Consider the following 24,461-nt stretch of genomic DNA (forward strand, 5'->3'; position numbering starts at 1 on the left):
TATATATATATATATATATATATATATATATATATATATATATAAAATAAATCAAAAGACTCCAAAAGATAATCCAGATCCTCCGCTCCTGTCACCAATCAGACAACTCACCGAGGTGGGTTGCGACCTGCATCTGAAAAACACAACAAAATATGGTATGAGAACCGGAGGTTCTCAGTATGGTAACAGTTCCCAGTGATGTAGGATATAAGACCCCGAGACGCCAAAGGCAATCCTAGACTCCATATCCATCACAAGAATTCAAACTTAAAGCATTCCAAAACAAAACAGCATAGTATGTAATTCCTTAATACAACTTAAGCCGTAATGCCGTAACAGGGTAATCTACCTTAGGAAATTTCTACTCTAATTAACACCGCTGTCCCACAGCCTTCACCAATCGATCCGCCATGCAATCCCATCGCCACCGCCTTTCGACCCTCCTCAACCTCAGTAGAAAACACAAGTATATACAATACAAGTAAGACACAAGTATAGGCATGTATAGCATTTAATTCAGATAGCAATTAGACATGTTATACAGATAGGAAAACAATATCAAGTCGGCAAAGCATACAAACAGATAGAAAATGCACATGATGAATGCCTGCCTTACTGGCTGTGATATCATATTGTCGGTTCAACTGCCAACCCGACACATCTCCATGGAGATGTTGCCCTTCGGATTCATGGTGTGGGAACCCCTGAGATATAGTGCTCGGATCACTGTCCAGGATTTTGCACCTGCACGCTCTGATGATACGAAGGGATGCGAGCGGGATCTATTGCCTCCGACCTCGCATCTATGCACAAGTGAGACGAACCACCGCCCTTACGCCGCCGCCGCTACCTCGACAGGCGGGATCCAACCTGGGCCCCTGCCGGGCGCATAGCATCTCATAATCTTAATGAAAAAGTGGCACAGTGGTTTTCAAAATATTTTTAGTACAAGATGGTTCCATCACTTCATTCAGAGTCCTCGACTCTTTTCAACCACTGTTCATTTGCATTTCAGTTCCTTGCTTCCACATCTCATTCATCAACCATTCATGACACATCATCAAACATCCCTGCTTCAATAGAAACCTAGTACTCCATTTGCTAACTTTTTCCAAAGAATACTATCTAAAACCCTTAAACTGTTTTCCATGTTTGAACACCCAAAAATATGACTGATAAACCCATATTTCATGGTTTATCTTGTGCTCAATTGAGTGGTTTTTATCAACTCTTTACCCACTTATTCATACTATTTGTATGGTTTTACATTTGCCTTCCTAATTATGTGCTTTGATTGAAAACATATTTCTTTGGACTTATATTTACTTATTATTAATCCTCTCTTATTACCATTTGATGCCTTGATATGTGTGTTAAGTGTTTTCAGATATTATAAGGCAGGAATGGCTTGGAGGATGGAAAGGAAGCATGCAAAAGTGGAAGGAATACAAGAAGTTGGAGAAATTGCTAAGCTGTCCAGCCTGACCTCTTCGCACTCAAACGGCTATAACTTTAGCTACAGAGGTCCAAACGACGCGGTTTCAATTGTGTTGGAAAGCTAACGTTCGGGGCTTCGATTTGATATATAATTTGCCATAGCTGCCCCGACGCCAGGCGACGCCAACGCATGAGTCACGCGGACGCATGACTTGGCAGGAACGCAACCCGCGCGGCCGCGTGAGCCATGCGGCCGCGTCACTTTTCCGCGACCTGTACGGACCAGAAAGCGCTGGAAGTGACTTCTGGGCTGCTTTTGACCCAGTTTTCAGCCCAGAACACACAGATTAGAGGCTATAAAGTGGGGGAATGCATGCATTCATAATTATTCACTAATAATTCACTTTTCATGTTTTAGATGTAGTTTTAGAACCTCTCTCTTAGGATTAGGATTTAGGACTACTCTTAGCTTTAGGAGTGACTCTCGATCCCAGGTTTAATATTCCTTTTACTTTATAGTTTCTACTTTAATTTACTCTAATACTTTTATTTATATTTGATTTATGTTGCCCAATTGGCTTGTGACTTTTTCCATGTTATGACTTGAATTTATGTTTAGACGTAGTTTGATTGCTTTATTTACGTGAATGCTTTTAATTTATTTTAGATATTTTTCCTTGGTTAAGTAATCAGTAACTCAAGAGTTATCCAACTCAACAGCATAATTGATAATTGTTATCTTGCTAATTAAATTGAACTTCAATAATCCCAATCTGTTCTTAGGAATTAACTAGGATTTAAAGATCTCACTAATTAGTCACTTGACCTTCCCTTGCTCTAGCAAGGGTTAACTAAGTAGAGTTACGATTCAATTTTTATTATTATTGATAAGGATAACTAGACTTGGACTTCTAAATTCTTATACCTTGCCAAGAGATTTTATTGTTATTATTTTAACGACTTGTTATTTTACATTACTTGCTCAACCCTTTTGAAAACCCCGATTTACAACTCATAACCAATAATAAGAACATACCTCCCTACAATTCCTTGAGAAGACGACCCGAGGTTTGAATACTCGGTTAACAATTTTTAAAGGGATTTGTTACTTGTGACACCCAAACGTTTGTACGAAGGGATTTCTGTCGGTTTAGAGACTATATCTACAACGCGACTGTTTTTATGAACTTCTTTACTGGCAAAAATCCTAATGTCAATGACCAAAAGTCTTAAAAAAAGGTGTTATAGAAGCTTACAACCTCATCGGGAAGGTGAAATAGTTGAAAACAAAGCAAAATTTGAGAAATAAGGTGTGTGCATCCACATAGGGGTGTGCATGCGCACACCTAGGAAATTTTTAAAAGTGTGCGTACGCACAGGTGTCAAAACATAAAAGGGTTTGTTCACTCACACAACCTACGCGAGCTCCCCCAACAGACTGCCTCCCCAATATGTGCGTGCGCACAGGTCTGTGCGTATGCACAAGTTGCAATTTTTCCTTTGGTGTGCGTGCGCACAGACTGTGCCAGCGCTGCGAGTAGAGTGCCTTCCTCTGCGTGTGCAGATGCACAGGTCTGTGCATGCGCACAGGTCACCATTTTTGCAGAGTATGCGTGCGCACAAGGCTGGGCGTGCGCACATACCAGAAAACTCAAAATTCTGTGACTTGCAAAATTTCTAATTTTCAACACAAATTTTTGAATCATCATAACTTCCTCTACAAAACTCCAAATTTCACAAACTTTATACCGATTTAAAGGGTTTTCAAAAATCTTTGATTCTAAGCAAATTTCAACAAATTTTGAAAACCGAGGCAAAAGTTATGATAAGACAAAGTTCACCAAAATTCCACTTTTACCCAAAATCAAATCTTTACTATTGCTTTGCAAAACACACCCAAACCAAACCAACCCAGTTCAAACTCCACCTTTCATCATAATCAATCCTCTTTATCATATGACACCAAATTTACCACATTTTTCTTCATCCACCACATCAACATCAACATATCTCATATGTCAACTTCATTAACAATTTCCAACAACATTACCAAATCAATCAACACCAATATCACATTAGCAACATACTTCACTCTTCAACTTCACAAATCAATAATCCTCATCAATTCACCTTTAATAATCAATATCAAACTAAAAAATTATCATTTTATCAAGCATCATCATACAATTACATCCAACCACTCATTAACCATTCAAATCCAATCCTATCCTATGGGTCACTAGCCTAAGTGTCCATGAATATTATATACTACATAGAGAAAACCAAAATCATACCTTGGCCGATTCCTAATATGAACCAAAGGAGCTTTCAACCACAATCCAACCACCAATGTAGCTCCAACAAGCACCAACAAGCCCCAAACTCACAATAATCAAGCTATATACATATAAATCACCAAAAATCAATCTAGGGCTCAACATAAATCAAAAGTTTACAAGAGATCAAAGACTCTTACCTTTTCCAACAGATTTGGATGGCAAAACTCAAAGCTAAGCAAGGATTAGAGTGAACCTAAACATCAAGAATCACAAAACTTACTTAACCAAAAATCCTAGGTACCCGAAATTTTGGAGGGTTGAACTGGGAGGATTTCGAGCTTATCTCTAGAGATTCTTGGATGGGTTTTGTAGAACTCTTCACAAGAAACGTGTAGCCACTGACGGCATGCAAATCGGAGCTCTCTAGCTCAAGATATGAGCTTGGGAAGATTGAGGTGGTTAGGGTTTTTTTCTTCCTCTCTCCCCTTCCTCAATTTCTAAAGTGTGTGTGTTTATGAGGCTAGGGTTTATTAAATGAACCTTTATATATGTTGGACTTGGGCCTGGTTCAACCCGTTAGCGTTTTTAGTCCGTTTGGCCCAACTTCGGGCCAAACCTTTAAAATTAATGCCTGATTTTCTATTTCTAATATTTTCTAAGGTTTTTAACTGTTTTCACTTTCTCTTGTGCAGCACCCACTGAGTCCAAAAATGATGTTTAAAACCTCAAATTCTCACTACAACTTTTTGGAATCAGATTTGGGTAATTTAACCACTTAATTAACCGGTTCGATTAATTGCGGTTCTTACATTCACCATCTTTCAAGTAATTTTGCAGCATTATGTGTTTCTTCTTCTTCTTTGTTTGATTTTTTTGTTTTTATTCTTGTTAAGAGAGTAAAACAAGAACAAACTTGAGAAGGTAAAACAAAAAGAAAAAGATGAATAAAAGAAAAAAGAAGAAGATGGTGATGATGATGAAAAAAAGAAAAGAAGAAGCAGTAGAAGATGAGAAAGAGGAAAATGAAGAGGAAGAGTTTGAAATTATGCAGAATTTATCAGAATAAAAATACACCCAAAATTCTTAAAAATACACCTAAATATCTTCGTGTTACATCCAAATTTGCTGCAAATATAGAAAAATATTTTCTCTAATGCTACATTTTTTTCTTCTGAATTGAACCACACCTCAACTACTTGATTGGATTCAAAATAATAAAAAGAGGAGAAGACTTGTAAAGACTTGTATGAAAAAATGCTTGTATGTGGAGAACAAACTACTCATCAATACCACAGAAGGACTGCAAAATATACCCAAAATACATCATATTAAAACAAGCATAAACTATAAAATGCAAATAGAACTATAAAATTATCATAAAAAATAACAAAAATCAGATTCATGAATCATCATTAAACAGAAAATAAAACAATTCAACTAAAAAAATAAGACAATTCACCCTCAGTGAGATGAAAAGTTATAAACTGTAAATACACCAAAACTTTCCTAAAATACACCAAATATTCCTGATTTACACCCGAATGTCTGATATAAAATGTAAAAAATTCATCAGAACTAGTAAATCGGATTCAATTCAAACAAGGAACAATGAACAACAAATTTCATAGGCAAAGTCCACACATTATTTAGCTACACAATTATAAGCGACTAATTGGATTCAAATTCAGATTCAATTATTAACTGGAATTAATCACACCTTAGGAACTTCATTAGATTCAAATTCAAAATCAATTTTGCTCTGGTTCATTTGACCATCTGAAGTTGAATCATCCATTATCTTCAAAACGATTTCAGAGCTTGATTTCAGCAATAATGAAAAATGAGAAAAACGAAGAAAGAGAACAGAGAAAGAAACTTACGTAAACGGCGAAGGAGAAGACAGTGAGAAATGCACAAAAAAGATCGAAAAGAGAAGGCAAGAAAATGCAGAAGAAATTTGAAAAAGAAAACGAAATTCTTTCGAAAAAGAAAGTTATATATTCGTGCGTTGATTGATTTAAAAATCTGTTAAGAAAGCACAAAAAACATACGTGCCATAAAAAGCGCATTTTAGAGTTAAGGAATATTGAAGATTTATAAAATTTGTACAATAAAAAAAACTTGTATGTAAAAAGTAATTCTTATAGAAACCACACGCGTCTAACACAGCGTGTAAGACAGGTCAAATACATGTGTATGGATGTTTAGTTTAGTCCATACCTTAGAATTTTTCTATATCAATTTGATTATAATATCTGAATGTACTCATAAATATCCTTGATTATATATTGAAATGGGGATATTAAAAGCGTTGATATTTTTTCTTAAAATATCTTTCATTTTATATCAATCATAACAAGATATTATTTCTAATATTTGGATCAAAGAATTTTTTTAATTATAAAACATTTTTCATTTTCACTAATTGAATCTTTATTATTTTTATACATATTTAATAAACAAAAGGGTAAACTATTAATATACTAGCATATATAAATGTTTTATTTATAAAATTAAGTTTATGATTATGTACATCAAAGTGAAAGGGCTATAATGTGAAAATGTCATCATTGTTAAATGATGCATTGCTAATTAATTTTGGAGTTATATTTATTCGAAAGAATTTTTTTTTTCATCTTCAATAAACTTGGAACTGAAATTTTATTAGAGTCAAATACATGTATTGTCTAAAGACATTATTTGTGGTTGGTAGTAAACTTATCGAAAATTTATTTATGTTAATGTATTGTAAAATTTATCGAAAGACAAACTATATTATGTTTTGATAATATAATTTGAGTATTGGATAAAATTAATATGAGCATTGCAATTTGATTAAATAACAGGTATTTTTATTTATAAAAATATTAATCGTACACTAAAATCAATCATTAAAATTAGTTACCAATATATATATATATATATATATATATATATATATAATTTTATTTATTTTCAATATATTTTTATATTACAACATATATTTTATACTAATAACTAATTTAAATAGCTAATTTTAATATACATCTAGCATAATTTTTTTAGTTATTAGTAAACTTCGTCTATTATCATGTCTAATGACTTAAATTTTTTTTTTGAATTTAGTAAACAAGTATATGATAATAATGACGGGCATGAAAAGTATGTGCTTTAAGGTATGAAAATGTTCTAATAATTCTACAGTAATATTTTTTTAAAAAAATAATAGATACTTTAAAGATATCAAATATATGGAATTAGAGTACTTTGGTTTTAAGAAAAAAATTCAAAAACAAAAAGTGTTCATAGAATATATTAGAATAAAATTTATTAGGGTATATACCATGTCCGGCCTTTGACCTTTTCTTCATGGGATAACTGGTATGTGAAATTATGATTCACACTTTTCACTATTTCGCATAGCTAATTAGCAAGTGCATTGGGTCGTTCAAGTAATAAAATCTTACGCGAGTAAGGGTCGATCCCACAGAAATTGTCGGCTTGAAGCAAGTTATGGTCATCCTGTAAATCTCAGTCAGGCGGATTCAAATGGTTATGAGTTTTTAATAATTAGAAGGCAAATAAAAAATAGAATAAGATAGAGATACTTATGTAATTCATTAGTGGGAATTTCAGATAAGCGTTTGGAGATGCTTTGTTGCTTCTGAACATCTGCTTTTCTATTGTCTTCGTCCAATCATGCGCTCTCCCTTCCATGGCAAGTTGTAAGTTGGTGGATCACCGTTGTCAATGGCTACCATCCATCCTCTCAGAAAAAATGGTCCGGCTACGGTTCTCACCGCAGGGCTAATCATTTGTCGGTTCTCACTTGTGTCGGAATAAGATCCATTGATCTTTTTGCGCACTGTCACTGCGCCCAACAGTCGCGAGTTTGAAACTCGTCACAGTCATCCCCTCCCAGATCCTACTCGGAATACCACAGACAAGGTTTAGACATTCCGGATCTCAAGAATGCTGCCAATCGTTTCTAGCCTATACCAGGAAAGTTCTAATCTCACTGATTTGAATGCTCTGTTGTCAGGAGATGCTAGTCAAACGCATGGATCAGAGACCCAAGAGAATATACTCCAGCTGGCGTCCAATGACTACGTTGAACATCATGTAGACCACTTGTGGTTGTCAGGCACGCGGATCTTGGCTAAGCGAGTACTGAAGATAGTGGGTGATTATCACGGGTCACCCCTTCAGTCCGACTTAACTGAATTAAGTACAAGAGTATATCTTGGAGAAGAAGTAGGCTTGAATTGAAAGAAAAACAATAGTACTTGCATTAATTCATGAGGAATAGCAGAGCCCCTCACCTTAATTTATGAGGTGTGGAAACTCCACCGTTGAAAATACATAAGAACAAAAGGTCTAGGCATGGCCGAATGGCCAGCCTCCAAAAAGGGTTCGTAGAACTCCCTAATCGGCCATGCCTCCAAAAAGGAAGGTCAAAGAATTCGAATATAATAGTAAAAAATACTATTTATACTAAACTAGTAAACTAGGTTTACAGAAAATGAGTAGATAGTGCAGAAATCTACTTCTGGGGCCCACTTGGTATGTGTTTGGGCTGAGCCTTGAAGCTTTCACGTGCATAGGCCATCCTTGGAGTTTAACTCCAACTTTGGTGCCAGTTCCGGCGTTTTACGCTAGAAAAGGGTCTCTGGTGGGCATTTGGACACCAGTTTGGGCCATCAAATCTCGAGCAAAGTATGGACTATTATACGTTGTTAGAAAATTGGGCTTCTGCAGCTCCAGAAAATCTACTACGAGTGTAGGGAGGTTAGAATCCAACAGCATCTGCAGTCCTTTATCAGCCTTTGAATCAAATTTTTGCTCTGGTCCCTCAATTTCAGCCAGAAAATACCTGAAATCACGAAAAACACAAAAACTCATAGTAAAGTCCAGAAATGTGATTTTTTGCATAAAAACTAATAAAAATATATTAAAAAGTAACTAAAACATACTAAAAACTACCTAAAAATAATGCCAAAAAGCATATAAATTATCCGCTCATCACAACACCAAACTTAAATTGTTGCTTGTCCCCAAGCAACTGAAATCAAAACAGGATAAAAAGAAGAGAATATACAATAAATCTCAAAATATCACTGAAGCTTAGTTCTAATTAGATGAGCGGGGCCAGTAGCTTTTTGTTTCTGAACAGTTTTGGCATCTCACTTTATCCATTGAAGTTCAGAATGATTGGCATCCATAGGAACTCAGAATTCAGATAGTGTTATTGATTCTCCTAGTTTAGTAAGTTGATTCTTGAACACAGCTATTTATGAGTCTTGGCTGTGACCCTAAGCATTTTGTTTTCCTGTATTACCACTGGATACATGAATGCCACAGACACATAACTGGGTGAACCTTTTCAGATTGTGACTCAGGTTTGCTAGAGTCCCCAGTTAGAGGTGTCCAGAGTTCTTAAGCACACTCTTTTGCTTTGGATCACGACTTTAACCACTCAGTCTCAAGCTTTTCACTTGGACCTTCATGACACAAGCACATGGTTATGGACAGCTTGAAGTAGCCGCTTAGGCCAGGATTTTAGTCCTTTGGGCCCTCCTATCCATTAATGCTCAAAGCCTTGGATCCTTTTTACCTTTTGCCTTTTGGTTTAAAGGGCTATTGGCTTTTTCTGCTTGCTTTTTCTTTTTTTTTTTATTTTTCGCTCTTTTTTTTGCAAGCTTTGTGTTTTTCACTGCTTTTTCTTGCTTCAAGAATCAATTTTATAATTTTTCAGATTATCAATAACATTTCTCTTTTTTCATAATTCTTTCAAGAGCCAACAATTTTAACATTCATAAACTTCACTATAAAAAATATGCACTATTCAAGCATTCATTCAGAAAACAAAAAGTATTACCACCGCATCAAAATAATTAAACTAATTTCAAGATAGAATTCAAAATTCATGTACTTCTTGTTCTTTTGCAATTAGAAACATTTTTCATTTAAGAAAGGTGAATGATTTATGGGACATTCATAACTTCAAGGCATAGACACTAGACACTAATGATCATGTAATAAAGACACAAACATAGACAAAACATAAAGCATAAGGAACGAAAAACAGAAAAACAAATAACAAGGAAATTAAAGAATGGGTCTACTTTAGTGATGGCGGCTAGTTCTTCCTCTTGAAGATCCTATGGAGTGCTTAAGCTCCTCAATGTCTCTTCCTTGCCTTTGTTGCTCCTCCCTCATGGCTCTTTGGTCCTCTCTTATTTCATGGAGGATAATGGAGTACTCTTGGTGCTCCATCCTTAGTTGCTCCATATTGGAACTCAAATCCCCTAAAGAGGTGTTGAGTTGCTCCCAATAGTTGTGTGGAGGAAAATGCATCCCTTGAGGCATCTCAAGGATTTCTTGATGAGGGACTTTCTCATGTGCTTGTTGAGGTCCATGGGTGGGATCTCTTGTTTGCTCCATCCTCTTTTTAGTGATTGGCTTGTCCTCTTCAATGAGAATGTCTTCCTCTATGACAATTTTGGCTAAATTGCATAGGTGACAGATGAGATGAGGGAAGGCTAACCTTGCCAAAGTGGAGGGCTTGTCAGCCATTTTGTATAGTTCTAGAGGTATGATCTCATGAACTTCCACTTCCTCTCCAATCATGATGCTATGGATCATGATAGCCTGATCCACAGTTACCTTGGATCGGCTGCTAGTAGGAATGATAAAGCGTTGGATGAACTCTAACCATCTTCTAGCCATGGGTTTGAGGTCAAGCCTTCTTAGTTGAACCGGCTTGCCTTTGGAGTCTCTCTTCCATTGGGCTCCTTCCACACAGATGTCCATGAGGACTTGGTCCAACTTTTGATCAAAGTTGACCCTTCTTGTGAAACGATGAAGATCTCCTTGCATCGTTGGCAAGTTGAATGCCAACCTCACATTTTTCGGACTGAAATCTAAGTATTTCCCCCGAACCATTGTGAGCCAATTCTTTGGGTTCAGGTTTATACTTTGATCATGGTTCTTAGTGATCCATGCATTAGCATAAAACTCTTGAACCATTAAGATTCTGACTTGTTGGATAGGGTTGGTGAGAGCTTCCCAACCTCTTCTCCGAATCTCTTGACGGATCTCTAGATATTCGCCCTTTTTGAGCTTGAAGGAGACCTCGGGGATCACCTTCTTCTTGGCCACAACTTCATAGAAGTGGTCTTGATGGACCTTTGAGATGAATCTCTCTATCTCCCATAACTCGGAGGTGGAAGCAATTGCCTTCCCTTTCCTCTTTCTAGAGGTTTCTCCGGCCTTAGGTGCCATTAATGGTTATTGAAAACAAAAAGCAAAGCTTTTTCCAATACCAAACTTAAAAGATTTTCTCGTCCTCGAGGAAAAGAAGAAAGAAAGTAGTAGGAGAAGAAGAAAAGGAAGAGATGTAGGTGTGTGGTGACTTCGGCCAAGGGGGGTTAAGGTGTGTGTGATGTATAAAGTTGAAGGTGGTAAGGAGGGGTATTTATAGGGTAAGGGAGAGAGGGTATCAGTGTGGAATGGGTTGGGTTTGGGAGGGAATTGGTTTGAATTTGAGTGGGTGGGGGTAGGTGGGTTGTATGATGGAAAATAGTGGATAGATGTGAGTGGTGAAGAGGTTATGGGGAAGAGGGTAGGATTTGATAGGTGAATGGTATTTGGGGAAGGGTGTTATAGAAAGGTGTGAAGGGGAGTGAGAATGAGTTGGGATAGGTAAGAATCCTGTGGGGTCCACAGATCCTGAGGTGTCAAGGATTTCTCATCCCTGCACCTTTCTGGCATTTAAATGCCCTCTGTGTGGCATTTCTGGCGTTAAATGCCAGGTTGATGCCCACGTTTCTAGCGTTAAACACCAGTTTGGCTGCCAGTTCTGGCGTTTAACACCCAGAATGCTGCCAGACTGGGCGTTAAACTCCGATTCTACTACCCTTACTGGCGTTTAACGCCAGCCAGATGCTAGACACCCTTTTCTGGCGTTAAATGCCAGTCTGTGTGCCATTTCTGGCGTTTTAACTCCCAAAATGGTGCCAGACTGGGCGTTAAACACCCACTTTGCTAGCCTTACTGGCTTTTAAATGCCAGTAAGCTTGCCCTCCAGGGTGTGCTATTTTTTTTGCTATTTTTGATTTCTGCTTTAATTCTGCAACTATTTTTGTGACTCCACATAATCATTAATCTAAAGAAGACATAGACTAACAATGGAAAATAAAATAAAAGAGTAATTAATATAGATAAATAAAATTGGGTTGCCTCCCAACAGGCGCTTCTTTAATGTCAATAGCTTGACAGGAAGCTCTTACAGAGCTTCACAGGTGCTCAGAGCATGATTGTAGCCTCCCAACACCAAACTTAGAAGTTGAGTGTGGGGGCTCTATCTGACTCTGTATTGAAAGAAGCTTTTCATGCTTCTTCTCCATGTTTACAGAAGAAGATCCTTGAGTCTTAAATATAAGGTAGTCCTTATTCAATTGAAGGACTAACTCCCCTCTGTCACATCAATCACAGCCCTTGCTGTGGCTAGGAAGGGTCTTCCAAGAACGATGGATTCATCCTCATCCTTCTCAGTATCTAGGATTATGAAGTCAGCAGGGACGTAATGGCCTTCAACCTTCACTTAGACATCCTCTACAAGTTCATAAGCTTGTTTCATTGATTTGTCTGCCATCTCTAGTGATATTATTGCAGTTTGTACCTCAAAGATCCCTAGTTTCTCCATTACAGAGAGTGTCATGAGGTTGATACCTGATCCCAGGTCACACAGAGCCTTTTCAAAGTTCATGGTTGATGAGCGGATAATTTATACACTTTTTGGCATTGTTTTTAGGTAGTTTTTAATAAGTTCAAGCTACTTTTGGGGATGTTTTCATTTGTTTTTATGATAAATTCACATTTCTAGACTTTACTATGAGTTTGTATGTTTTTCTATGATTTTAGGCAATTTCTGGCTGAAATTGAGGGACTTGAGCAAAACTCTGATAGGAGGCTGACAAAGGACTGCTGATGCTGTTGGAATCTGACCTCCCTGCACTCGAAATGGATTTTCTGGAGCTACAGAACTCCAAATGGCGCACTCTCAACGGCGTTGGAAAGTAGACATCCAGAGCTTTCCAGAAATATATAATATTCCATACTTTATTCGGGAATTGATGACGTAAACTGGCGCTCAACGCCAGCTCCATGTTGCTGTCTGGAGTCAAACGCCAGAAAAACGTCACGACCCGGAGTTGAACGCCCAAAACACGTTACAACTTGGTGTTCAACTCCAAGAGAAGCCTCAGCTCGTGGATAGATCAAGCTCAGCCCAAACATACACCAAGTGGGCCCCGGAATTGGATTTATGCATCAATTACTTACTCATGTAAACCCTAGTAGCTAGTTTATTATAAATAGGACTTTTTACTAGTGTATTAGATATCTTGGGACGATTAGTTCTCAGATCATGGGGGCTGGCCTCTCAGCCATGCTTGGACCTCTCACTTATATATTTTCAACGGTGGAGTTTCTACACACCATAGATTAAGGGTGTGGAGCTCTGCTGTACCTCAAGTTTTAATACAATTACTACTCTTTTCCTATAAACTTCATTTATTCCTGTTCTAAGATATTCGTTGCACTTCAACTTGATGAATGTGATGATCTGTGACACTCATCATCATTCTCACCTATGAACGCGCATGACTGACAACCACTTCCGTTCTACCTTAGACCGGGCGCATATCCCTTGGATTCCTTAATCAGAATCTTCGTGGTATAAGCTAGAATTGATGGCAGCATTCATGGGAATCCGGAAAGTCTAACCTTGTCTGTGGTATTCTGAGTAGGATTCAGGGATTGAATGACTATGACGAGCTTCAAACTCCTGAAGGCTGGGCGTTAGTGACAGACGCAAAAGAATCAAGGGATTCTATTCCAACCTGATTGAGAACCGACAGATGATTAGCCGTGCTATGACAGAGCATTTGGACCTTTTTCACTGAGAGGATGGGATGTAGCCATTGACAACGGTGATGCCCTACATACAGCTTGCCATGGAAAAGAGTAAGAAGGATTGAAGGAAGAAGTAGAAAAGTAGATAAAGAAAGGGCACAGTATCTCCATACGCTTATCTGAAATTCCCACCATTAATTTACATAAGTATTTCTATCCTATGTTATTTATCTTTATTTCCTGTTTATTATTTATTATTATTCGAAAATCCATAATCAATTATAATCCGCCTGACTGAGATTTACAAGATGACCATAGCTTGCTTCATACCAACAATCTCTGTGGGATCGACCCTTACTCACGTAAGGTATTACTTGGACGACCCAATACACTTGCTGGTTAGTTGAACGGAGTTGTGACCACACATAGTTGTGAACCATGGTATTGGCATCATGTTTTTGGCGCCATTGCCAGGGAAAGAAAAAGCAATGAATTTTACAAAATACAATAACAAATGAATCACAATTTCGTCCACCAAGTTTTTGGTGCCGTTGCCGGGGATTGTTGAGTTTGAACAACTGACGGTTCATCTTGTTGCTCAGATTAGGTAATTTTCTTTTAAAAAAAAAAACTTTTCAAAATTTTTCTTTTCTTTTTCGTTTTTTCCAAAAATATTTTCGAAAAAAATTAATAAAAATATAAAAAAATTCATAAAATCATAAAAATCAAAAATATTTTGTGTTTCTTGTTTGAGTCTTGAGTCAACTTTTAAGTTTGGTGTCAATTGCATGCTTTAAAAATTTTTTTTGCATTTTTCGAAAATTCATGCATTCATGGTGTTCTTCATGATCTTCAAGTTGTTCTTGACAAGTCTTCTTGTTTGATCTTGATGTTTTCTTGTTTTGTGTTGTTTGTTGTTTTTCATATGCATTTTTCGTTTGTTAGAGTCCATGCATTAAAGATTTCTAAGTTTGGTGTCTTGCATGTTTTCTTTGCATCAAAATTTTTTTTCAAAATTATGTTCTTGATGTCCATCATGATCTTCAAAGTGTTCTTGGTGTTCATCTTGACATTCATAGTGTTCTTGCATGCATCATGAGTTTTGATTCATAATTTTTATGTTGTGAGTCATTTTTATGTTTTTCTCTCTCATCATCAAAAATTCAAAAAAATAAAAAATATCTTTTCCTTATTTCTCTCCAAATTTTCGAAATTTTGGGTTGACTTGGTCAAAAATTTTTCAAAATTAGTTATTTCTTACAAGTCAAGTCAAATTTCCAAAAAATTTAAAAATCTTATCTTTTCAAAATCTTTTTCAAAAATAATATCTTTTCCAATTTTTCCTCCTTTTCGAAAAATTCAAAAATTCTTTTTCAAATTGTTTTCAAAATCTTTTTCTTATCTTTATATCATATTTTCGAAAATTCACTAACAATTAATGTGATTGATTCAAAAATTTGAAGTTTGTTACTTTCTTGTTAAGAAAGGTTCAATCTTTAAGTTCTAGAATCTTATCTTGTAGTTTCTTGTTAGTGAAGTAAGTAATTTCAAATTTTTGAATTAAATCTTTTTATCTTTTATCATATCTTTTTCAAAAATTTTATCTTTTTCAAAATTTGATTTCAAAATATCTTATCTAACTTATCTTCTTATCTTTTCAAATTTGATTTTAATATCTTTTTCAACTAACTAATGAACTTTTTGTTTGTTTCTTATCTTTTTCAAAACCACCTAACTACTTTTCCCTCTTCAATTTTCGAAAATACCTCTCTCTTTTTCAAAAATTATTTTTAATTGTTTTAAATTTTAATTTTTAATTATATCTTATCTTTAATTTTCGAAAATAACTAACTCCTTTTCAAAAATATTTTCGAAAATCCCTCTCTCATCTTTTTCTATTTATTTACTAATACTTCTTCTCATCTCTTATCACCTCCCCTATCCTTACTCTTTATACAGACTATTCATCCCTCTCCTTCCATTATCCCCTTTCTTCTTCTACTAATAATAAGGATCCTCTTTACTGTGACATAGAGGATTCCTCTTTCTTTTTTTTCTTTTTCTCTTCTCTTTCATATGAGCAGGAGCAAGGAAAAAGGTACTCTTGTTGAAACTGATCCAGAACCTGAAAGGACTTTGAAGAGAAAACTAAGAGAAGCTAAATTACAACAATCCAGAGGTAACCTTTCTGAAATTTTCGAACAAGAGAAGGAGATGGCAACCGAACCCAACAACAATAATGCAAGGAGGATGCTTGGTGACTTCACAAAACCAACGTCCAAATTTGATGGAAGAAGCATCTCCATTCCTGCCATTGGAGCCAACAATTTTGAGCTTAAACCTCAACTAGTTGCATTAATGCAAAAGAACTGCAAGTTTTATGGACTTCCATCCGAAGATCCTTACCAGTTTTTAACTGAGTTCTTGCAGATTTGTGAGACTGTAAAGATGAATGGAGTAGATCCTGAAGTCTACAGGCTCATGCTTTTCCCTTTTGCTGTAAGAGACAGGGCTAGAATATGGTTGGACTCACAACCTAAAGATAGCCTGGACTCCTGGGATAAGCTGGTCACGGCTTTCTTGGATAAATTCTTTCCTCCTCAAAAGCTGAGCAAGCTTAGAGTGGATGTTCAGACCTTCGAACAAAAAGATGGTGAATCCCTCTATGACGCTTGGGAAAGATACAAGCAGTTGACCAAAAAATGTCCATCTGACATGTTTTCAGAATGGACCATATTAGATATATTCTATTATGGTCTATCTGAGTTTTCGAAAATATCATTGGACCATTCTGCAGGTGGATCCATTCACCTAAAGAAAACGCCTGCAGAAGCTCAAGAACTTATTAACATGGTTACTAATAACCAATTCATGTACACTTCTGAGAGGAATTCCATGAATAATGGGATGCCTCAAAGGAAGGGAGTTCTTGAAATTGATGCTCTGAATGCCATATTGGCTCAGAACAAAGTGTTGACTCAGCAAGTTAACATGATTTCTCAAAGTCTGAATGGATGGCAAAATGCATCCAACAGTACTAAAGAGGCAGCTCCTGAAGAAGCTTATGATCCTGAGAACCCTGCAATAGCAAAGGTAAATTACATGGGTGAACCTTATGGAAACACCTATAACTCATCATGGAGAAATCACCCAAATTTCTCATGGAAGGATCAACAAAAGCCTCAACAAGGCTTTAATAATGGTGGAAGAAATAGGCTCAGTAATAACAAGCCTTTTTCATCATCTTCTCAGCAACAGACAGAGAATTCTGAACAAAGCACCTCTAATTTAGCAAATTTAGTCTTTGATCTGTCAAAAACCACTTTCAGTTTCATGAGTGAAACAAGATCCTCCATCAGAAATTTGGAGGCACAAGTGGGCCAGCTGAGTAAGAAAGTCATTGAAACTCCTCCCAGTATTCTCCCAAGCAATATAGAAGAGAATCCAAAAGGAGAGTGCAAGGCCATTGATGTGATTAATATGGCCGAATGCACAAGGGATGAGAAGGACGAAAATCCTAGTGAGGAAGACCTCCTGGGACGTCTCTCAAGCAAGAGGGAGTTTCCTAGTAAGGATCCAAAGGAATCTGAGGCTCATATAGAGACCATAGAGATTCTATTAAATCTCCTTCTGCCAGTCATGAGCTCTGAAGACTATTCTTCCTCTGATGAGGATGAAGATGTGACTGGAGAGCAAGTTGCTCAATATTTAGGAGCTATCATGAAGCTGAATGCCAAGTTGTTTGGTAATGAGACTTGGGAAAGTGAACCTCCCTTGCTCATTAGTGAACTAGATACCTGGATTCAGCAAATTTTACCTCAAAAGAGACAAGATCCTGGCAAGTTCTTAATACCTTGTACCATAGGCACCATGACCTTTGAAAAAGCCCTATGTGATCTAGGGTCAGGGATAAATCTTATGCCACTCTCTGTAATGGAGAAGCTGGGGATCATTGAGGTACAACCTACCTTGTTCTCATTACAATTGGCAACAAGTCATTAAGACAAGCTTATGGAGTAGTAGAGGACGTGTTAGTAAAGGTTGAAGGCCTTTACATCCCTGCTGTTTTCATAATAACACTAGGAAGGAAGAGGATGAGTGCATCATCCTTGGAAGACCTTTCCTAGCCACAGCAGGAGCTGTGATAGATGTCAACAGAGGTGAATTAGTCCTTCAATTGAATGGGGACTACCTTGTGTTTAAGGCACATGGCCATCCCTCTGTGACAAAAGAGAGTAAGCATGAAGAGCTTCAGTACAGAGTCAAGAAGAGCCCCCACAGTCAAACTCTAAGTTTGGTGTTGGGAGGCCACAACCAAACTCTAAGTTTGGTGTTAAGACCCCATATCCAAACTCTAAGTTTGGTGTTGGGACTATACAACATTGACCTGATCACCTTTGTGGCTCCATGAGAGCCCACTGTCAAGCTAATGACATTAAAAGAGCGCTTGTTGGGAGGCAACCCAATTTTTATTTATCTAATTTTTATTTTATTTTATTGTTATTTTGTGTTTTATTAGGTGCATGATCATGTGGAGTCATGAAAAAAATATAAAAATTAAAAACAGAATCAAAAACAGCAGAAGAAAAATCACGCCCTGGAGAGAGGACATACTGGCGTTCAACGCCAGTAAGGAGCATCTGGCTGGCGTTCAATGCCAGAACAGAGCATGAATCTGGTGCTGAATGCCAGAAACAAGCAACATTCTGGCATGTGAACGCCAGGAATGTGCATTGAGGAAAGCTGGCTGATGAGCGAATAATTTATACGCTTTTTGGCATTGTTTTTAGGTAGTTTTTAGTAAGTTTAAGCTACTTTTAGGGATGTTTTCATTAGTTTTTATGTTAAATTCACATTTCTGGACTTTACTATGAGTTTGTGTGGTTTTCTGTGATTTCAGGTAATTTCTGGCTGAAATTGAGGGACTTGAGCAAAACTCTGAAAAAGGCTGACAAAAGGACTACTGATGCTGTTGGAATCTGACCTCCCTGCACTCGAAATGGATTTTCTGGAGCTACAGAACTCCAAATGGCGCGCTCTCAACGGCGTTGGAAAGTAGACATCCAGAGCTTTCCAGCAATATATAATAGTTCATACTTAATTCGGAAATTGACGATGTAACTTGGCGTTGAACGCCAAGTACATGCTGCTGTCTGGAGTTAAACGCCAGAAAAACGTCATGATCCGGAGTTGAACGCCCAAAACACGTCATAACTTGGAGTTCAACTCCAAGAGAAGCCTCAGCTCGTGGATTGATCAAGCTCAGCCCAAGCATACACCAAGTGGGCCCCGGAAGTGGATTTATGCATCAATTACTTACTCATGTAAACCCTAGGAGCTAGTTTATTATAAATAGAACTTTTTACTATCATATTATCATCCTGGATTGTATTTTGAATCCGGTGATCACGTTTTGGGGGCTGGCCATTCGGCCATGCCTGAACCTTTCACTTATGTATTTTCAACGGTGGAGTTTCTGCACACCATAGATTAAGGGTGTGGAGCTCTGCTGTACCTCATGTTTCAATACAATTACTATTACTTTTTATTCAATTCTCTCTTATTCTTATTCCAAGATATACGTTGCACAACACTTTGATGAATGTGATGATCCGTGACACTTATCATCATTCTCACTTATGAACGCGTGTGATTGACAACCACTTCCGTTCTACCTTAGGCCGGGCGCATATCTCTTAGATTCCCTAACAGAATCTTCGTGGTATAAGCTAGATAGATGGTGGCATTCATGAGGATCCGGAAAGTCTAACCTTGTCTGTGGTATTCCGAGTAGGATCCTGGGAATCCGGAAAGTCTAACCTTGTCTGTGGTATTCTGAGTAGGATTCCGGTATTGAATGACTGTGACGAGCTTCAAACTCCTGAAGGCTGGGCGTTAGTGACAAACGCAAAAGAATCAATGGATTCTATTCCAACCTGATTGAGAACCGACAGATGATTAGCCGTGCTGTGACAGAGCATTTGGACCATTTTCACTGAGAGGATGGGATGTAGCTATCAACCAAGGGTGATGCCTCCAGACGATTAGCCGTGCAGTGACAGCGCATAGGACCATTTTCCCGAGAGGATTGAAAGTAGCCATTGATGATGGTGATGCCCTACAAACAGCTTGCCATGGAAAGGAGTAAGAAGGGTTGGATGAAAGCAATGAGAAAGTAGAGATTCAAGAGGAGCACAAGCATCTCCATGCACCTATCTGAAATTCCCACTATTAATTTACATAAGTATTTCTATCCCTTTTTATTAATTATATTTGATTTTCTAAATTCCATAATTTTAATCTACCTAACTGAGATTTACAAGGTGACCATAGCTTGCTTCATACCAACAATCTCTGTGGGATCGACCCTTACTCACGTAAGGTATTACTTGGATGACCCAGTACACTTGCTGGTTAAGTTGAACGGAGTTGTGATCACACGTGCCAATTTCAAATTCCATAAAAGTACAAGGAGTACAACTTTAAGAATCACAATTTCGTCCATCAAGTTTTTGGCGCCGTTGCCGGGGATTGTTCGAGTATGGACAACTGACGGTTCATCTTGTTGCTCAGATTAGGTAATTTTCTTTTCAAAAATCTTTTTCAAAATTTTTCTTTTATTTTTCGTTTTTCTAAACTTTATTTTCGAAAAAATTAATAAAATTCCAAAAAAAATTAGAAAATCATAAAAATCAAAAATATTTTGTGTTTTTTGTTTGAGTCTTGAGTCAATTTTTAAGTTTGGTGTCAATTGCATGCTTTAAAAATTTTTTCTTGCATTTTTCAAAAATTCCATGCATTCATAGTGTTCTTCATGATCTTCAAGTTGTTCTTGACAAGTCTTCTTGTTTGATCTTGATAATTTCTTGTTTTGTGTTGTTTGTTGTTTTTCATGTGCATCTTTGCATTCATATTTTCAATGCATTAAAGATTTCTAAGTTTGGTGTCCTACATGTTTTCTTTGCATCAAAAATTTTTCAAAACTATGTTCTTGATGTTCATCATGATCTTCAAAGTGTTCTTGGTGTTCATCTTGATATTCATAGCATTCTTGCATGCATTCATTGTTTTGATCTAAAAATTTCATGCATTGAGTATTTTTTGTTGTTTTTCTCTCTCATAATTAAAAATTCAAAAATCAAAAACATATCTTTTCCTTATTTCCCTCCAATTTTCGAAATTTTGGGTTGACTTGGTCAAAAATTTTTAAAATTAGTTGTTTCTTACAAGTCAAGTCAAAATTTCAATTTTAAAAATCTTATCTTTTCAAAAATTATATCTTTTTCAATTTTTTTTATTTTTCGAAAATTTCAAAATTATTTTTCAAAATATTTTCAAAATCTTTTTCTTATCTTTATATCATACTTTCAAAAATATGCTAACAATTAATGTGATTGATTCAAAAATTTGAAGTTTGTTACTTCCTTGATAAGAAAGGTTCAATCTTTAAAATTTTAGAATCTTATCTTGTAGTTTCTTGTTAGTTAAGTCATTTTAAAAATTAAATTTTTTTTTCAAAATATCTTTTTCTTAAAATTTTATCTTATCTCTCATCTTATCTTTTTCAAAATTTTATCTTTTTCAAAATTTGATTTCAAAATATCTTATCTAACTTCTTATCCTCTTATCTTTTTAAAATTTGATTTCAAATCTTTTTCAATCAACTAACTAACTTTTTGTTTGTTTCTTATCTTTTTCAAAACCACCTAACTACTTTTCCTTCTCTAATTTTCGAAAATACCTCTTTCTTTTTCAAAAAATTATTTTTAATTAATTAATTGTTTCAAATTTTAATTTCAATTATATTTTATCTTTAATTTTCGAAAATTACTAAACCCTTTTTCAAAATTATTTTCGAATTCTCTTCCTCTTCTCTTCTTCTATTTAATTATTTAATTACTAACACTTCTCTTCACCTCTCTTCATCTAAAAATCCGAACATAATATATCCCTTGTGTTTGGATTCTTCTTCCCTTTCTTTTTCTACTAACATAAAGGAATCTCTATACTGTGACATAGAGGATTCCTCTTTCTTTTCTTGTTTTTTTCTCTTTCATATGAGCAGGAACAGGAAAAAAGGAACTCTGAAGAGGAAATTAAGAGAAGCTAAATTACATTATTCTAAAGGTAACCTTTCAGAAATTTTCGAACAAGAGAAGGAGATGGCAGCCGAAAATAATAATAATGCAAGGAGAATGCTCGGTGACTTCACAAAGCCAACATCCAAGTTTGATGGAAGAAGCATCTCCATTCTTGTCATTGGAGCCAACAACTTTGAGCTGAAACCTCAGCTAGTTGACTTAATGCAACAAAACTGCAAGTTTTATGGACTTCCATCTGAAGATCCTTATCAGTTTTTAACTGAGTTCTTGCAGATTTGTGAGACTGTAAAGATGAATGGAGTTGATCCTGAAGTCTACAGACTCATGCTTTTCCCTTTTGCTGTAAGAGACAGAGCTAGAATATGGTTGGATTCACAACCTAAGGATAGCCTGGACTCCTGGGATAAGTTGGCCACAACCTTCTTGGATAAATTCTTTCCTCCTCAAAAGCTGAGCAAGCTGAGAGTGGATGTTCAAACCTTCAAACAAAAAGATGGTGAATCCCTCTATGAAGCTTGGGAAAGATACAAGCAGCTGACCAAAAGATGTCCATCTGACATGTTTTCAGAATGGACCATATTAGATATATTCTATTATGGTCTATCTGAATTTTCGAAAATGTCATTGGACCATTCTGCAGGTGGATCTATTCACCTAAAGAAAACGCCTGAAGAGGCTCAAGAGCTCATTGACATGGTTACAAACAACCAATTCATGTACACTTCTGAGAGGAATTCCGTGAATAATGGGATACCTCAGAAGAAAGGAGTTCTTGAAATTGATGCTCTGAATGCCATATTGGCTCAGAACAAAGTGTTGACTCAACAGGTCAACATGATCTCTCAAAATTTGAATGGATGGCAACATTCATCCAACAGTACTAGAGAGGCAGCTTCTGAAGAAGCTTATGATCCTGAGAACCCTGCCATGGCAGAGGTTAATTACATGGGTGAACCTTATGGAAACACCTATAACTCATCATGGAGAAATCATCCAAATTTCTCATGGAAGGATCAACAAAAGCCTCAACAAGGCTTTAACAATGGTGGACGCAATAGGCTGAGCAATAGCAAGCCATATCCATCATCTTCTCAGCAACAGACAGAGAATTCTGAACAAAACACTTCTAATTTAGCCAATCTAGTCTCTGATCTGTCAAAGGCCACTTTCAGTTTCATGAGTGAAACAAGATCCTCCATCAGAAATCTGGAGGCACAAGTGGGCCAGCTGAGTAAGAAAGTCATTGAAACTCCTCCCAGTATTCTCCCAAGCAATACAGAAGAGAATCCAAAAGGAGGGTGCAAGGCCATTGATTTAGTCAATATGGCCGAATGCACAAGGGAGGAGGAGGACGAAAATCCTAGTGAGAAAGACCTCCTAGGACGTCCCTCAAGCAAGAAGGAATTTCCTATTAAGGATCCAAAGGAATCTGAGGCTCATATAGAGACCATAGAGATTCCATTAAATCTCCTTCTGCCATTCATGAGCTCTGAAGACTATTCTTCCTCAGAAGAGGATGAAGATGTAACTGGAGAGCAAGTTGCTCAATATTTAGGAGCTATCATGAAGCTGAATGCCAAGTTGTTTGGTAATGAGACTGGGGAAAGTGAACCTCCCTTACTCATTAGTGAACTGGATACCTGGATTCAGCAAATTTTACCTCAAAAGAAACAAGATCCTGGCAAGTTCTTAATACCTTGTACCATAGGCACCATGACCTTTGAAAAAGCTCTGTGTGATCTGGGGTCAGGGATAAATCTTATGCCACTCTCTGTAATAGAGAAGCTGGGGATCATTGAGGTACAACCTGCCTTGTTCTCATTACAATTGGTAGACAAGTCATTGAGACAAGCTTATGGATTAGTAGAGGACGTGCTAGTAAAGGTTGAAGGCCTTTACATCCCTGCTGATTTCATAATCTTAGACACTAGGAAGGAAGAGGATGAATGCATCATCCTTGGAAGACCTTTCTAATGAGCGGATAATTTGTACGCTTTTTGGCATTGTTTTTAGTATGTTTTTAGTATATTTGGTTGAGTTTTTAGTATATTTTTATTAGTTTTTAGTTAAAATTCACTTTTATGGACTTTACTATGAGTTTGTGTGTTTTTCTGTGATTTCAGGTATTTTCTGGCTGAAATTGAGGGACCTGAGCAAAAATCTGATTCAGAGACTGAAAAGGACTGCAGATGCTGTTGGATTCTGACCTCCCTGCACTCGAAGTGGATTTTCTGGAGCTACAGAAGCCTAATTTGCGCGCTCTCAACGGCGTTGGAAAGTAGACATCCTGGGCTTTCCAGCAATATATGATAGTCCATACTTTGCCCAAGATTTGATGGCCCAAACCGGCGTTCAAAGTCACCTTCAGAAATTCCAACGTTAAACGCCGGAACTGGCACCAAAGTGGGAGTTAAACGCCCAAACTGGCACAAAAACTAGCGTTTAACTCCAAGAAGAGTCTCTACCCGAAAATGCTTCATTGCTCAGCCCAAGCACACACCAAGTGGGCCCGGAAGTGAATTTTTATGTCATTTACTCATCTTTGTAAACCTTAGGCTACTAGTTTTCTATAAGTAGGACCTTTTACTATTGTGTTATCATCTTTTGATCATGTTTTTATGATTGAACCCTCTTTGGGAGGCTGGCCATTCGGCCATGCCTAGACCTTGTTCTTATGTATTTTCAACGGTGGAGTTTCTACACACCATAGATTAAGGTGTGGAGCTCTGCTGTACCTCGAAGTATT

The 24,461-nt window shown here is 36.8% G+C and overlaps 1 non-coding gene across 1 annotated transcript; it reads right to left on the reverse strand.

Annotated features, from left to right (window-relative positions):
* Positions 1 to 16,226: 16,226 nt before the first annotated feature.
* LOC130949504 (small nucleolar RNA R71) lies at positions 16,227 to 16,330 on the reverse strand. The gene has a single exon (XR_009073399.1). It is a non-coding gene; the product is annotated as a small nucleolar RNA R71 (small nucleolar RNA).
* Between the last annotated feature and the right edge of the window lie 8,131 nt (positions 16,331 to 24,461).

This window comes from Arachis stenosperma, chromosome 1 (assembly GCF_014773155.1).
Source record: "Arachis stenosperma cultivar V10309 chromosome 1, arast.V10309.gnm1.PFL2, whole genome shotgun sequence".
NCBI lineage: Eukaryota > Viridiplantae > Streptophyta > Magnoliopsida > Fabales > Fabaceae > Arachis > Arachis stenosperma.